Source organism: Chanodichthys erythropterus, chromosome 21 (genome assembly GCF_024489055.1).
Source record: "Chanodichthys erythropterus isolate Z2021 chromosome 21, ASM2448905v1, whole genome shotgun sequence".
In the NCBI taxonomy this organism is placed as follows: domain Eukaryota; kingdom Metazoa; phylum Chordata; class Actinopteri; order Cypriniformes; family Xenocyprididae; genus Chanodichthys; species Chanodichthys erythropterus.
The window spans coordinates 3,138,222-3,152,735 of record NC_090241.1 but is presented as its reverse complement, the minus strand read 5'-3'; the positions used below and the strand labels follow the sequence as shown (position 1 = coordinate 3,152,735).

General features: G+C 42.5%; 1 long non-coding RNA gene across 1 annotated transcript; it reads left to right on the top strand.

Moving 5' to 3' along the window:
* The first annotated feature begins 829 nt into the window (after positions 1–829).
* On the top strand, positions 830–8,687 carry LOC137011276 (uncharacterized). The gene is made up of 3 exons (XR_010893461.1): positions 830–1,460; positions 1,943–2,002; positions 8,174–8,687. It is a non-coding gene; the product is annotated as an uncharacterized lncRNA (long non-coding RNA).
* Positions 8,688–14,514: the final 5,827 nt, after the last annotated feature.

Genomic DNA, 14,514 nt, shown 5'->3' with positions numbered 1-14,514 from the left:
GGTTCCCTCAAAGTTATGTTCAAACATTTTTCCAGGAATAGAAAGTTCAAATTCTCACAACGTTAGCACAAAAAGTTTTTTTTTTTCCCCCACCTGAAACAGATGAACATAAATATGGTACATTTTATATTACATTGGTTTTGTACGTATCACAGCAGTTGTGATCTGAAATGTCTGGTGAGTGGCGCTAGAAGTGCAATGCTCCATTACGTTTTAAAATAACGTACTACCGACAATACATCTTAACCTACCCGATCTCTCATCTTTGAGCTCTTTTATCGTGAGTCATGTTTCACGGTTCGCATCCTAAGTACCAGCTGAGCTATACCGAGCAAGCTTGTTATGTCAGAAAAGTGAAACACATGGAGCTGGTTAAATGTAGTGTAACAGGATTAGGTGATTGACAGCAGTGTTTGCCTATCAGTGAATAGTACCTCCTATTTAAAGGCCGATTGGCTGTTACCTGGGATGCGTCACGTCCGTTTTCCTCTCTTGTTTTGGCTGTGTTGACGGTGGCTGTGGAGTGCAGTTTCTATATTCTGGTGCTGCTGCCCTTTTTGTGCTGCTTAGTGGGTTTTGATGACTGTTTGCCTCTCAGTATACATGACTTCCTGTACCCCATGGTGTTAGCGGTGGGTATGACGGTGACAAGCCCATGCCTATGAAGCATTTTATTCGGCGTGATATCCTGATGGATTCTCCTCTCGTTCTATGTTGTGATTGTTTGCTGCCGTGATCGTTTATGCCGTGATTGTTTGCTGCCGTGAGCACTTGCTGCTGTCTTCGCGCTGTTAACAGAGCGGCGGTCCATACAGCCGCTGCCGACGAAGTCATCAAAGTTTATTAAAGGGGACTGCTGGTTTGATTCTGTTACGTGCCTTTCTAGTGCCCTGCTTCACGTTTTGGTTTATTTTATTATTAGTTATCATGGTTAAATCAGTTAACCTTTTTCTTTTTCTTTAAGTTTGTGGACATTTGTTTGATGGTATTGCTTTGATTTTTCTTTTTTTTTTGTGAAACTACAATCTGTCGATATGTGCATGTTTAATCTATGAATGCAATTCAAATCGTGTGGTGATCTACTGTATAGAAGTTGGTGTTTGTAACAATTTCAGGTGATTAACTATCTGATTTTCTGGTTACATTGTTGCTTCTCCTCACTTCTGTTTGTTGATACCACTTATGTGAGGAGTTGCTGCATTGATGATTATATTGCCATTTCTGCCCAGTTTGTTTTTATAGTTATTTATTTTCTTTCTGATTTATTGCAGGAGCTGGGGTCCCACGGGTGGTTTGATCTTCCTCCTTGTGGTGGTGGTTCTCCTTCATCGTGTGCGGTGTACACCTTGAGTGTTTGATAGTGTGATTAGAGTGCACGGGTGTGTGTGCGCGTGGAAGTGTGCTCTTGTGAAACCAAACTCTACATTGATCCCAGCCGTTGGGAACCTCAGCCCCTGCTGGTATTACTCCGTCTTTGTTTTACATATACATACACAAATACATACTACCTCAAGTTGGTTTTGTTTGATATCTTTTTCTTTTTGTAATTTGTGTTCTTGTGTTTGAAGTGGGGTTTCGTGTATTTTTCTGTGATTCATTGTTTTGTATTTTAATTAACTTTTGTATTAATAAACATTTTTGTATTTTTTTATACTCATGTCTCTGGCCTCATTTTGAGGGAACCGAACCTGTGTGCTATATTCCCCAATTTGGGTGGTTTGAGTATTTTCCCTGGGGTTAATCCTTAGGGTGGCGTAGTCGGACTTCATTATTAGTGAACAAAACCTTGGGCTTGTGTCTCAGAATTACACCGCCCCGCCACATTCTGGCGTAGTCGGCAGGGTCCCCTCTTGTGTAGTCCAGAGACGTGGGTTTTGTTTGTATATTTGCTTTTTTTTTTTTCTCTCTCTCTCTCTCTCTCTCTCTCTCTCTCTTCTGGTAGGAACCAGACAACAGCAGTCCCTCTTTGCGTGTGCAGTTGCAGATATGGAGGACGAATTGCGTGAGTTAAGAGATTTGGTAGCTCAACTGAAAGCTGATAATGAAAGGCTGCGGCAAGAGCCAGTGTCTGTTGCGCAGCCAGGTCCATCTAATGTTGCTATTCCTGTGGCTGAAAATCCCCCACTTATTGGTGCTGGTGCATCGACAGCGGAGCGGTTTGTTTTCATTCCTCGGGATCGCAAGTGCCCAAAGTTTAGCGGTCGGTCGGGCATTGGCATCAATGAGTGGGTGGAGGAGGCTCAGGCCTGTATGCGGCTTCGCCATCTGTCTACAGCTGATCAGGCATTTTTCTTGTTTGATCATCTGGAAGGAGAGGCGAGGGAAGAAATTCGTTATCGATCGAGGAACGAGAGGGAGGATCCAGATCAAATTATTCAGGTATTGCGTGAATTGTACGGTTGTACAAAGTCTTATGTAGCACTTCAGGAGTCGTTCTTTTCCAGAAGACAACAGGATGGGGAGACGCTGGTGGAGTTCTCCTGGCCCTGATGAGTCTCCTGGAAAAGGTTAAAAGTCAGTCACCTCACGGCATGCCTAACGCCGAAGTGTTATTAAGAGATCAGTTTGTTGAGTATGTTAACGATTGTGCTCTTCGGCGTGAACTTAAGCAATTTGTGCGTCGTCAACCTACTGCTACATTGTTTGACATTCGCAGCGAAGCTCTTCGTTGGGAAAGAGAGGGTATGCCTGGGGGGTACGTGGTCGGAGCCAGTCTGTTCCATCCGCTTATGGCATCCAATATGGGGTACAGGGACATCAGCATGTTAATAGTAGTAGTGGTTCAGTAACGTCAGAAATGAGTGAACTACGGGACATGCTCAGAAAGCAGCAACAACAATTAAATCAGTTAACCCAAAGTATGGCTCAGCTTCAAAATTCTCAGTCACGTTCACGACCATTTAAGGCTAACTTAATTTGCAGAAGGTGTCAGCAACCTGGCCATTTTGCCAGAGATTGCGATGGGGAGCGGAGATCTGCTTCACCATCAGCCCGTGTGAATTCTGCCGTAATGAAGGGTGGACAGTCATCCGCGCAGCCGTCGGAAAACTAGTTCCCACCGAGTTGCAGGGCCACAATTTGGTTGGGAAAAGGATAGGCTCTAAAACTGTAACTGATTTTGATTTTATGTCACGCCTTATGTCTACTTGTCCACAGCTTATTGTATCTATGGGTGGGGCTCAGATACCTTGCCTGGTGGACACTGGTTCTATGGTGTCCACCATTACTGAGAGTTGGTTTGTGACAAATTTTGGGTCGTGGGGTCAGGAACAGCTTAGATCGTGTCATTGGTTACAACTTCGAGCTGCAAACGGTCTTTCAATTCCTTATGTTGGTTATTTGGAATTAGATGTGGAACTCTGTGGGCGAGTAATTTCAGGCTGCGGCATACTGGTGGTCAGAGATCCTCCCGGTGGTGTGTGTGCAGAAGTTCCTGGGGTGTTAGGTATGAACATCCTGAGCCGCTGCTACCGGGAGCTCTTTGGCCAGCATGGCACAGCTCTCTTTGACTTACCAGTGGTATCACAGGCCCCTAATTTTGTTTTTCAGGCCTTACAGCATTGCCACCAGGTTGACGTTCAGCCAGTTTCAGATGGCGGAGGGCGAGTTAGAGTGCGGGGACGTCGGGCGTGGCGCATCTTGGGTGGCACCATGAAATTGGTTGCTGCAACCTGTTCAGTGCAATATTCGAGTGGTACAGTACTGTTTGAGCCACCAGTTTCTGGTCTACCGGCAGGTTTGCTAGCCTCTCCTGCTCTCTTAAGGGTGGACGGTGGTACAGTTTATGTGCCAGTAGTTAATGTGGGTACTGTAGATGTGGTATTGTACGCTAGCACTGTTATTGGCACTGTGAATAAGGTTGATGTGATTAGTTTGCCCCCGGAGGTCGCAGAAGTTAAGACCGTTACAGCTAAGGTGAGTACACAGTTTGTGCAGGTTTCCCCTACTGTGCAAGAACAGATAGCCATGTTAGACTTATCTGTGTTGTCAGAAGAAGAACAGGGTAAGGTCAGGGCACTACTGGAGAAGTATGTGCCTGTGTTCTCTGCAAACGATGGGGATTTGGGATGCACAAATTTGATATCCCATGAGATCCCCTTGTTGGATGACATCCCTGTTAGGCAGCGGTTCAGGCGTATTCCTCCATCCGAGTATGAGGTGGTCAAGGCACATATCAATCAATTGTTGGAAACTCAGGTAATTAGAGAGAGCTGCAGTCCCTATGCGTCGCCCATTGTTCTGGTCAAAAAGAAGGACGGTAGTCTGCGCATGTGCGTGGACTACCGTCGCTTAAATTCAAAGACTAGGAAGGATGCGTTCCCTCTACCACGTATAGAGGAGACTCTGGACTCGCTGGCTGGGGCCCGTTGGTTTTCTACCATGGACCTGGCCAGCGGGTACAATCAGGTACCTGTAGCTGAGGGGGACAAATCTAAAACTGCTTTTTGCACCCCGTTTGGCCTCTTTGAGTGGAATAGGATGCCCTTTGGGCTGTGCAATGCCCCAAGCACCTTCCAACGATTGATGGAACGGTTGTTTGGGGATCAGCAGTGCCAGTCCCTCCTCCTTTATCTTGATGATATTGTTGTCTTTTCCTCCTCGGTAGATCAACATCTTGCCCGGATGGAGGTAGTCCTGAGCCGCTTGCAAAGTGAAGGGTTGAAGGCCAAATTATCGAAGTGTGCTTTTTTCAAAAGGGAAGTGCATTATTTGGGGCATGTCATCTCTTCAGATGGAGTTTCCACTGATCCAGGGAAGGTGGAGGCGGTTGCACAATGGCGTTGTCCCACCAGTGTTGCGGAGTTGCGCTCATTTTTGGGATTTGCTAGCTACTACCGACGGTTTGTGGAGGGGTTTGCCAAGTTGGCTGCCCCTCTTCATAGGTTGGTGGCTCAGCTAGCAAATCCCAAGCGGCCGAAGCAGGGTGTTCAGGAGTTTGCTGAAGCCTGGTCAGCGGAATGTCAGTGTAGCTTTGAGGGGTTGAAAGGTAAGTTAACCACAGCTCCAGTGCTTGCTTATGCTGACTTTTCGCTACCTTTTATTTTAGAGGTAGATGCCAGTCATGGAGGACTAGGGGCAGTCCTCTCACAGGAGCAACAAGGTAAAGTACGCCCTATAGCTTATGGTAGCCGCAGTCTTAGGCCCACTGAGCGCAATACATCCAATTACAGTTCAATGAAACTGGAGTTTTTGGCGCTCAAGTGGGCCATGACTGAAAAATTTAGGGAATACTTGCTGGGCCATAAATGTGTGGTTTTTACTGACAACAACCCCCTCAGCTACCTGACTTCTGCAAAGTTGGGTGCCATGGAGCAGCGTTGGGCTTCCCAATTGGCATCATTTGATTTTGAGATCAAATATAGGTCAGGGAGAAACAACCGCAATGCTGATGCCTTGTCGCGTCAAAACTTTTCAGGTACAGGGGTGGTACATGAGTTTTGTCCTGCTGTGGCTGTTCCAGTGGCATTGCAGCAAGCTGCCCAAGGTGGATTGGTGACCTCGGTCAATCAGGTTACCTCATTTCCTTGTACTTCAATTAGTGACATGAGTGCTCAGCAGGTAGCAGACTCAGTCATAGGTGAGTTGTTGGTTTTTTGGAGGCGCAAGTTGCCCCCAACTCCTGAAGAGCGTAAGAAACTCTCCAGATTGGCAGTTATTCTGCTCCGTCAATGGGACCGCCTAGTGGAGACTGATGGAGTGCTCTATCGGCGTGTATTGCGCTCAGATGGTGGAGAGGAAATCTTCCAGGTATTATTGCCTGCAGCCATGAAACAGGATGTCTTGATCCAGCTTCACCAACAGCATGGGCATCAGGGGGTAGAACGCACATTTCAGCTAGTGCGGCAGCGGTGCTATTGGCCTGGCATGTCTGCAGACATTACCCGCTGGTGCCAGGAGTGTGAGCGGTGCCAGTGTGCCAAAGGCGTCCCCTCTGCACCTGGTAGTTTCATGGGACATTTGTTGGCTGCTCGGCCAAATGAAATTTTGGCCTTGGATTTCACAGTGTTAGAGCCCTCAAGGTCTGGCCTTGAAAACGTGTTAGTTATGACCGATGTTTTTACAAAATACACCTTGGCAGTACCCACTAGAGACCAACGGGCAGAGACTGTAGCTCAGGTTCTTGTGGTAGAGTGGTTTTGTAAATTCGGTGTGCCGGGTCGTATTCACTCCGACCAAGGTCGGAATTTTGAATCCGTCCTACTTCAACAGCTTTGCAGTTTGTATGGAGTCGAGAAGTCACGTACGACCCCATATCACCCGGCCGGAAACGGTCAGTGCGAACGTTTCAATAGAACGTTGCATGATCTGTTGCGCACTTTGCCGCTTTCCAAAAAGGGTGATTGGCCACTTTGCCTCCCACAAGTACTCTTTGCATATAACACCACTCCCCATCAGACAACGGGGGAATCCCCGTATTTTTTAATGTTCGGGCAGGAACCCAGACTTCCGGTTGACTTCTTGCTGGGCAGAGTCCAAGAGCCGTTGGCCGGCAGCGTTAATAGGTGGATTCTGGAGCAGCAGGATCGGTTGCAAGTTGCGTTTGAGAGTGCTCGTGAACGTTTGGGTGCTGCAGCCGATCGGCGAAAGGCTCGGCATGACCAGCAGGTAAGGGGAGCACCACTGAAGGAGGGTCAATTGGTATACCTCCGTGATCATAGTGTGAGGGGTAGATGTAAAATCCAAGACCTGTGGAGTTCAGTGGTGTACCAGATCATGAGAGCACCCAAGGAAGGTGGGGCAGTATATACCATTGCTCCTACCATGGATTTGGGAAAAGTAAAGCATGTGCACCGGTCCTTGCTGAAGGCCCAGATCTGTCAGGATCTGCCTACTGGGTTGCCTGATAGTCCGGTGGCTGAGTCTTTGCAGCCTCCGGAAGAGGGGTATGATGATGAGGAGGATTTGTTTGTCTTAGTGCCAGAGACACCACAACTTGGAGGTAGGACGAGGCTACAGGACATTGGTCCTTCTCTTCCTCAGACCTCTGGTGTCCGGCAAGCTGTGGAAACCCCTAGGGTAACAGAGGTTGAGGTGGGCTCACAGCCAGTTGTATTGCCTTCCAACTCATTAGAGGTAGGTGAGGTTACGGTAAGAAGGACTGGGAGGAGGACGGCAGGTCAGCACTCTAATTTGCACCACCTCCCTCGAACAGTGGGGGCAGGTTCAGTGGCCAGTATAGTGAGTAGTACAGCTGGTACCCTGTTCCGGCCTTGGAACTGAGTTCCTAGGTGGGATTTTGTTTGATTCACCGTCGGGACGACGTTGCAGAAACTGGGGATGGAATGTAACAGGATTAGGTGATTGACAGCAGTGTTTGCCTATCAGTGAATAGTACCTCCTATTTAAAGGCCGATTGGCTGTTACCTGGGATGCGTCACGTCCGTTTTCCTCTCTTGTTTTGGCTGTGTTGACGGTGGCTGTGGAGTGCAGTTTCTATATTCTGGTGCTGCTGCCCTTTTTGTGCTGCTTAGTGGGTTTTGATGACTGTTTGCCTCTCAGTATACATGACTTCCTGTACCCCATGGTGTTAGCGGTGGGTATGACGGTGACAAGCCCATGCCTATGAAGCATTTTATTCGGCGTGATATCCTGATGGATTCTCCCTCTCGTTCTATGTTGTGATTGTTTGCTGCCGTGATCGTTTATGCCGTGATTGTTTGCTGCCGTGAGCACTTGCTGCTGTCTTCGCGCTGTTAACAGAGCGGCGGTCCATACAGCCGCGCCGACGAAGTCATCAAAGTTTATTAAAGGGGACTGCTGGTTTGATTCTGTTACGTGCCTTTCTAGTGCCCTGCTTCACGTTTTGGTTTATTTTATTATTAGTTATCATGGTTAAATCAGTTAACCTTTTTCTTTTTCTTTAAGTTTGTGGACATTTGTTTGATGGTATTGCTTTGATTTTTCTTTTTTTTTGTGGAAACTACAATCTGTCGATATGTGCATGTTTAATCTATGAATGCAATTCAAATCGTGTGGTGATCTACTGTATAGAAGTTGGTGTTTGTAACAATTTCAGGTGATTAACTATCTGATTTTCTGGTTACATTGTTGCTTCTCCTCACTTCTGTTTGTTGATACCACTTATGTGAGGAGTTGCTGCATTGATGATTATATTGCCATTTCTGCCCAGTTTGTTTTTATAGTTATTTATTTTCTTTCTGATTTATTGCAGGAGCTGGGGTCCCACGGGTGGTTTGATCTTCCTCCTTGTGGTGGTGGTTCTCCTTCATCGTGTGCGGTGTACACCTTGAGTGTTTGATAGTGTGATTAGAGTGCACGGGTGTGTGTGCGCGTGGAAGTGTGCTCTTGTGAAACCAAACTCTACATTGATCCCAGCCGTTGGGAACCTCAGCCCCTGCTGGTATTACTCCGTCTTTGTTTTACATATACATACACAAATACATACTACCTCAAGTTGGTTTTGTTTGATATCTTTTTCTTTTTGTAATTTGTGTTCTTGTGTTTGAAGTGGGGTTTCGTGTATTTTTCTGTGATTCATTGTTTTGTATTTTAATTAACTTTTGTATTAATAAACATTTTTGTATTTTTTTATACTCATGTCTCTGGCCTCATTTTGAGGGAACCGAACCTGTGTGCTATATTCCCCAATTTGGGTGGTTTGAGTATTTTCCCTGGGGTTAATCCTTAGGGTGGCGTAGTCGGACTTCATTATTAGTGAACAAAACCTTGGGCTTGTGTCTCAGAATTACACCGCCCCGCCACAGTAGCAAAGTCTAAATTGTATTTGTTTACTTTGTGCACTTTGGTAAAAAGTGTTTTGATATCATAACATAATATTGTGCAAGTAGACGTGAAAACAATTTATCCATAATCTAACTCTGTGATCATTACTGTGCATGCAAATAATTAAAAGTGCTTGCTGTTTTACTGCCTCTAGTGTTCAATTCTGTTGGGAAAAAAATGAGATCAGGTTGCATTCAAACATTCAAAAGTAATGTTCCCATAATGTTTGCAAAATTATAAAATAGAATGTTCGGCGCCATCGCTATGACACACCAGTGCTATCTCATGACCAATTTGTACGTGTTTTACGAGGTGGCTAATTCATCCGAATTCATATGATTTGTCTAAACCCCAGTGACGGGTAGAGTTAGGGGCAGGGTTAGGTCATTGTATGAATTCATTCGAATTTGGCAACTCGTAAAATACGTACAATTTAGCAAAAAACGTACTAATTTGTATGAGTGAGGTCATACGAATTTGTGCTAATTAGCCACCTCATAAAATACGCATGAATTGCCATGAGATTGAGTTGGACACACCCCTTATGGCATTGATTACGGCTTTTGTTCACACAGGTCGCATTCCGGGACTGATCCCAGCAATGTTACTAGGTCCCCATCCCGGAATCAATCCCGGGACATGTTTGCGTTCACACAGAGGGCATTCTAGCAATTTTATGGCAATTTTCTGGGACCAACATACTGTGTGAAAAGGGCTTTATAGTCAGAATGTGTGTTGAGGAGCATCAAAATAAAGTGTTAACAGATATTAAGCAGACAGTCTACTAATACTAATACTACTGAGAGTTGGTTGACATGTAGGTGCAACATTACTTATAGTCAACAGAATGTCCAAAGGGGACCATCAAAATAAAGTGTTATCAAAAAAACAGTGGCAGAACGTTTTTAGAACATATTTTATATGTCTGGTGAGCACAGAACAATGTTCCACATGGTTTTCCTTCACTTTTAAATATGAATATTCATATAAGATTTACCTTAACTTGGCATGCACAAATAGTTAACATAATGACACATGTGATTTGGAGAAATGGCTAAAAAATTCAAGATCAGCCATAACATTATAGATCGACATTATATAACGTACACGTAGATTTTACAGAATTGATAGGTTTGACAGAATTAGTTCATTTTAATCAAATCAAATCAATGGTCATTATTTACTCACCCTCGTGTTGTTTGAGTTAGTGTGCAATGGTGCGTTTTAGTGTGTAAGTTGTAACATTGGGCATTTGTGCTACAACTAGATTAAATTGTAACTTTTTTTACACCATCTGCCAGCCGTCTTGAAGAAGAGTTTGCGGCAGGTCTGTATGTGGATGTGTAGAGAAACGTGATGAACAGAGGCAGGAAAGAGAAGGAAGGGTTGTTAAAGGTAATGAATCTATAGACGTGCTTGACTGCTATTGTTGCCTGTAATTACAGCCATGTTCATCTGGCCTTGTCTTTCTCTCACACTCTCTCTTTCTCTCACTGACAGACGCTGTGATTTCTCTGTACTTTGTCCCTGTAAATGCAAGCTCAGAGCCTTCTCTCATAGACACTAATATTGAACAGAGAATATAACGCTAATTAAAATGGCAGTGGCACTCCATTCAGTTTAAATCGGGGAGAGGTAATCCTGGACAGCAGCAAGGGCTTTTCTGCTTTGTGCACACAGCATTTATGGGGTCTTCATGTCAGAAAGGAAGTTCTGGATCATCTCTCACTCTCTAATGAAACTGAGCAATTCATTTGTCTGGTTCAGGTGGGAAAACCCTGGGGTTTTCTATATATTTAACAGTGCTACTCATTCAGTTTATTTGTTTGTTTATTGGAGTTAGTGATATTAAAAAATGTGTTTTTATGAAAACAGTAGTCTATGGCAGGAGTTTTGAAATGTCACAATCTTTTGGTGTATATAAGGAGCCTTTAAAATATAAAGGCGACTATTTATTTTCAAGCATAAAAATGTATTTATACTGTAAAAAATATGAACATTACAAATATGTTGAAAATATTACACACACAAAAAAATGCTGGGTTAAAAAACAGCCCAAGTTGGGTTGAAAATTGGGAAAGTTGGGACAAAACCAGTGGTTGGGTTAAATGTTTGCCCAGCATGCTCAACTATTGTTTAAAAATGACTGTATTGCTTGCTTAAAATGAACCCACAATATGGTGGAAATTAACATTTTTTAAATTTAATTATTATTTAATTAATAATAATTAAACAATAAACATTTATTAAATTGCTCATTAATACATGTTTACCTTTTGATTATTATTGTTGCATCTACACTCTAAACAATGCTGGGTTAAAAACAACCCAAGTTGGGTTAAATATGGACAAACACAGCAGGTTGGGTTAAAGGGCACCTATTATGCCCTCTTTCACAAGATGTAATATAAGTCTCTGGTCTGGTCAAGTTTCAGCTTAAAATACCCCACAAATTTTCCCCTATTTGGGAGTGAGCAAAAACATGCCTTTTACTATAAATAAATCAATCCAAAATTGGTTGAAAAAAATGGCTGGGTAAAAACAACCCAATCCCTGGTTTTGTCCAGAGTGTAGTAATTATGTGTCTGATTTTTAATTTCCAACCTATTTTGGGTTCATTTTAAGCCAGTCATTTTTAAACAAATAATATAAATATAGTCATTTTAAAGTCATTCAAATATAGTCATTTTTAAACAATAGTTGAGTTAAATAAAACTGTCCAGCTGGTTGGGCAAACATTTAACTCAACTGCTAGGTTAAAACAACCCAATAACTGCGGTTTGTCCATTTTTAACCCAACTTGGGTTGTTTTTAACCCCACATTTTTAGAGTGTATTTTGAAAAATAGGCAACTCATCTCATCTGCCAACAAAATAAATTAATTTATGATTAATTTCATGATTTCCAACCATTTTAGACAGGAAAACGATAGTAAAATGGTATTATAGCATTCTGTAAAAAGTCTGTAAATTAATATTTAAAACATTTTTTTTAAAACATAAAGATGTATTTATACTGTGAAAGTCTAAATATTATAAAAATTGTCAGGAAAAAAGGCAACACTTCATCTTTTTTGTATGTCAGTACAATAAATTGTGATTAATTTATGATTTAAATAATAATATTCTGTAAAAAAGTCAGCAAATTTACTAATTTATTAATTTATTTATTATTTACCACCTAAAACCCAAGTTTGAAAGCCCCTGGTCTATGATATGGTTGTTTAGTTAGGTCAAAGTATGTGTGAATGTTCCAGAATAAAACAATGAATAGACCTAGTTCTCACAAGTAACTCACACAGTCACAGAGAGAGAGAGAGAGAGAGAGAGGGAGAGTTGTTACTGGAGACTCTGGTCTGTGAGAGCCTCAGTCCAGTTGGAAAGGTGTTTGGAATCTGTCAGTAATAGCAACAGTATGTATTTCCACATGCTGATCACAAAAAGAGCGAGAGGCAGAATTCTCTCTTACATATGGTGGCAACGCACCTGCTAGCAATTACTAGAGCAGAGAAGAAATGTGTGGTGTGAGGCGAGCAGTGGTGGCCTCCCTCTCTCTCTCTCTCTCTCTCTCTCTCTCTCTCTCAGCACCAGCCCCAGGCACTCTAATTAATGCCCAGAAACCTGAAGAGCTGTCAGGATCAATCTGAACCTTATACACTGCAAACTAGAACCAGCTATTTGTTTGCATTGCAAACACTCACCCAGTACCTTACACAGGCATCTGACGCTGTTTATTAATGCATGTGTGCCGATCAAACTATGTTCTTTAATTAAACGCGCTTTCTTTTTGAGATTTAGATGTTTTTGTATATAAAGAACGTGATTTTAGAGTTTAAACACGAAGGCTGAATATGTATTTAAAACAATGCATTGAGAATGTGCACGCAAAAAGTATTTGCGCAGTGTTCTGTTATTAAAATAATCTGGTAAATCTCATTATTCAAAAGGTTTTGTCAACTGTTTGGCTGGCTTAAAAATGCAAAACATTGGACTCTTTTGCCAAGGGTGCAGCTCAAACGGGTGTCGTTTTTTTTCGAGGTTGAGCGAGCAGACGAGAGGACTACAGATTAAAAATTACAAATGAATGATTTTTAAATAATGCTTTTGGTAAAGTGGCTTGTTTCTGACGGGATTGCAAATTGGTAACAAATGAGTTTTAGTGGGATTTTGGGTTTAAGGTGTTTGGAGAAGAAGGAAAAGAACCCTTGCATTCATTAAAGAAAGTTTCAGGTTGTTGAAGCTTTAGTCTGATTGCAGAAGTCTCGGTATGATGGCAGATCTGGGATCAGCCTCTGCAGGTGTTCTCACAAACTTCAAAAAATGCCTAAAGGATAACTTTGATCCATAATCATTTGATAAAAATGCTGTTCCGGGCTAACAAAAGATGTTCAATCCACGAACATGTTCTTCTTGGCTAAATCACACTGTGCTCTGTTATTATGAACTTGTGTGGGTCTGATTTACAAGAAGACTGAATGGTTAATTTCTCTTTGCTAATTGAAGTTGTGGAACAGCAGTTTCTGTATTTGTAGCTGATGTGTGATATGTACGTGGGTGATTCGAGTTTATTTAAAGTACTTTTTTTTGTCAATCATGATAGTTTTTTTTACACACAATGGGTCTTCATGAAACTTTCGAAAATATATGAGTAAATTCAGAGTAATTTGCAAGTCAAATGGCCCTTCACAAATGCAAAAGAGACTAACTGGCCATATACCTATATCAAAAATAATTCAGTTAAAATGTTAAGCTTGCAGACAAATGCTACCGCTGCTCACAATAACAGTAATCTTCAATAAAAACAGACTGCTTTCAGTCATTTTTGTTTATCAATGAAATTTATCCTCACAATTGATTGATAATTTTTTTTTCTATTATATATTATTACAGTAACTAGTGTTATAAAAAAAAAGTGCCATCAGCTTGAATAAAAGAGCACAAAATGTTCCGATTAGAGCTGCATGATTCTGGATATTTTGTTGTTGTTGTTGTTTCAAACAGAGATCATGATTCTCCCACGATTCTGAACAGACAACTATACAAAATAACATGTAATTTAATAGAGGTTCTGACAAATGTTAATTGCTGAAGTCTATTTAAAATGTTTAATTAATCTCAATGAATTGAATGAATGATTCAATGACTCACTCATAAACACTTCACTTGTTTCATTACTGGATGAATCAGATTTTTTGAACAAATCACTGGAGTGAATGATTCAATGACAAACATTTGTCACGTGGATCACTTCAGGTTTTTGGTCTTCTTCCTCCTACTTCATTTGACCTGCAGTGCTTATTAATTCTTCAAATGTTTGTTTTCTTCTCGTTATCTCCTCCCCATCACATTTTTTTATACCGTTGACACAGCAGCATTTTATCGGCACAACAGCCTGTGCAGCTGACCAGCCAACAGCAGCAGCAGCAGCAGCAGCACCATCGTGGGCCATTAATAATGCCAGGACCCGTCTGTTTTGTACCAGAGACTGGAGGATGGAGGGGAGAAGAGATGGTGATCAAGCCTTTACTTGAAAGGGTTTGCACTGACAGTATCATGAGGAGTGTGTGTGTGTGTGTAATAGTACTGGGTGGTAATGAGGGGCACATATGGGACAGGGAGCTGGCCCTCGTTAACCAGTCTGAAAGAGGAAACATCCTGTCATGGGCACCAGGCACTGGGGGCACCAGACGGGGCATAAACACACACACACACACACACACACACACACACACACACACACACACACACACACACACACACACACACACAC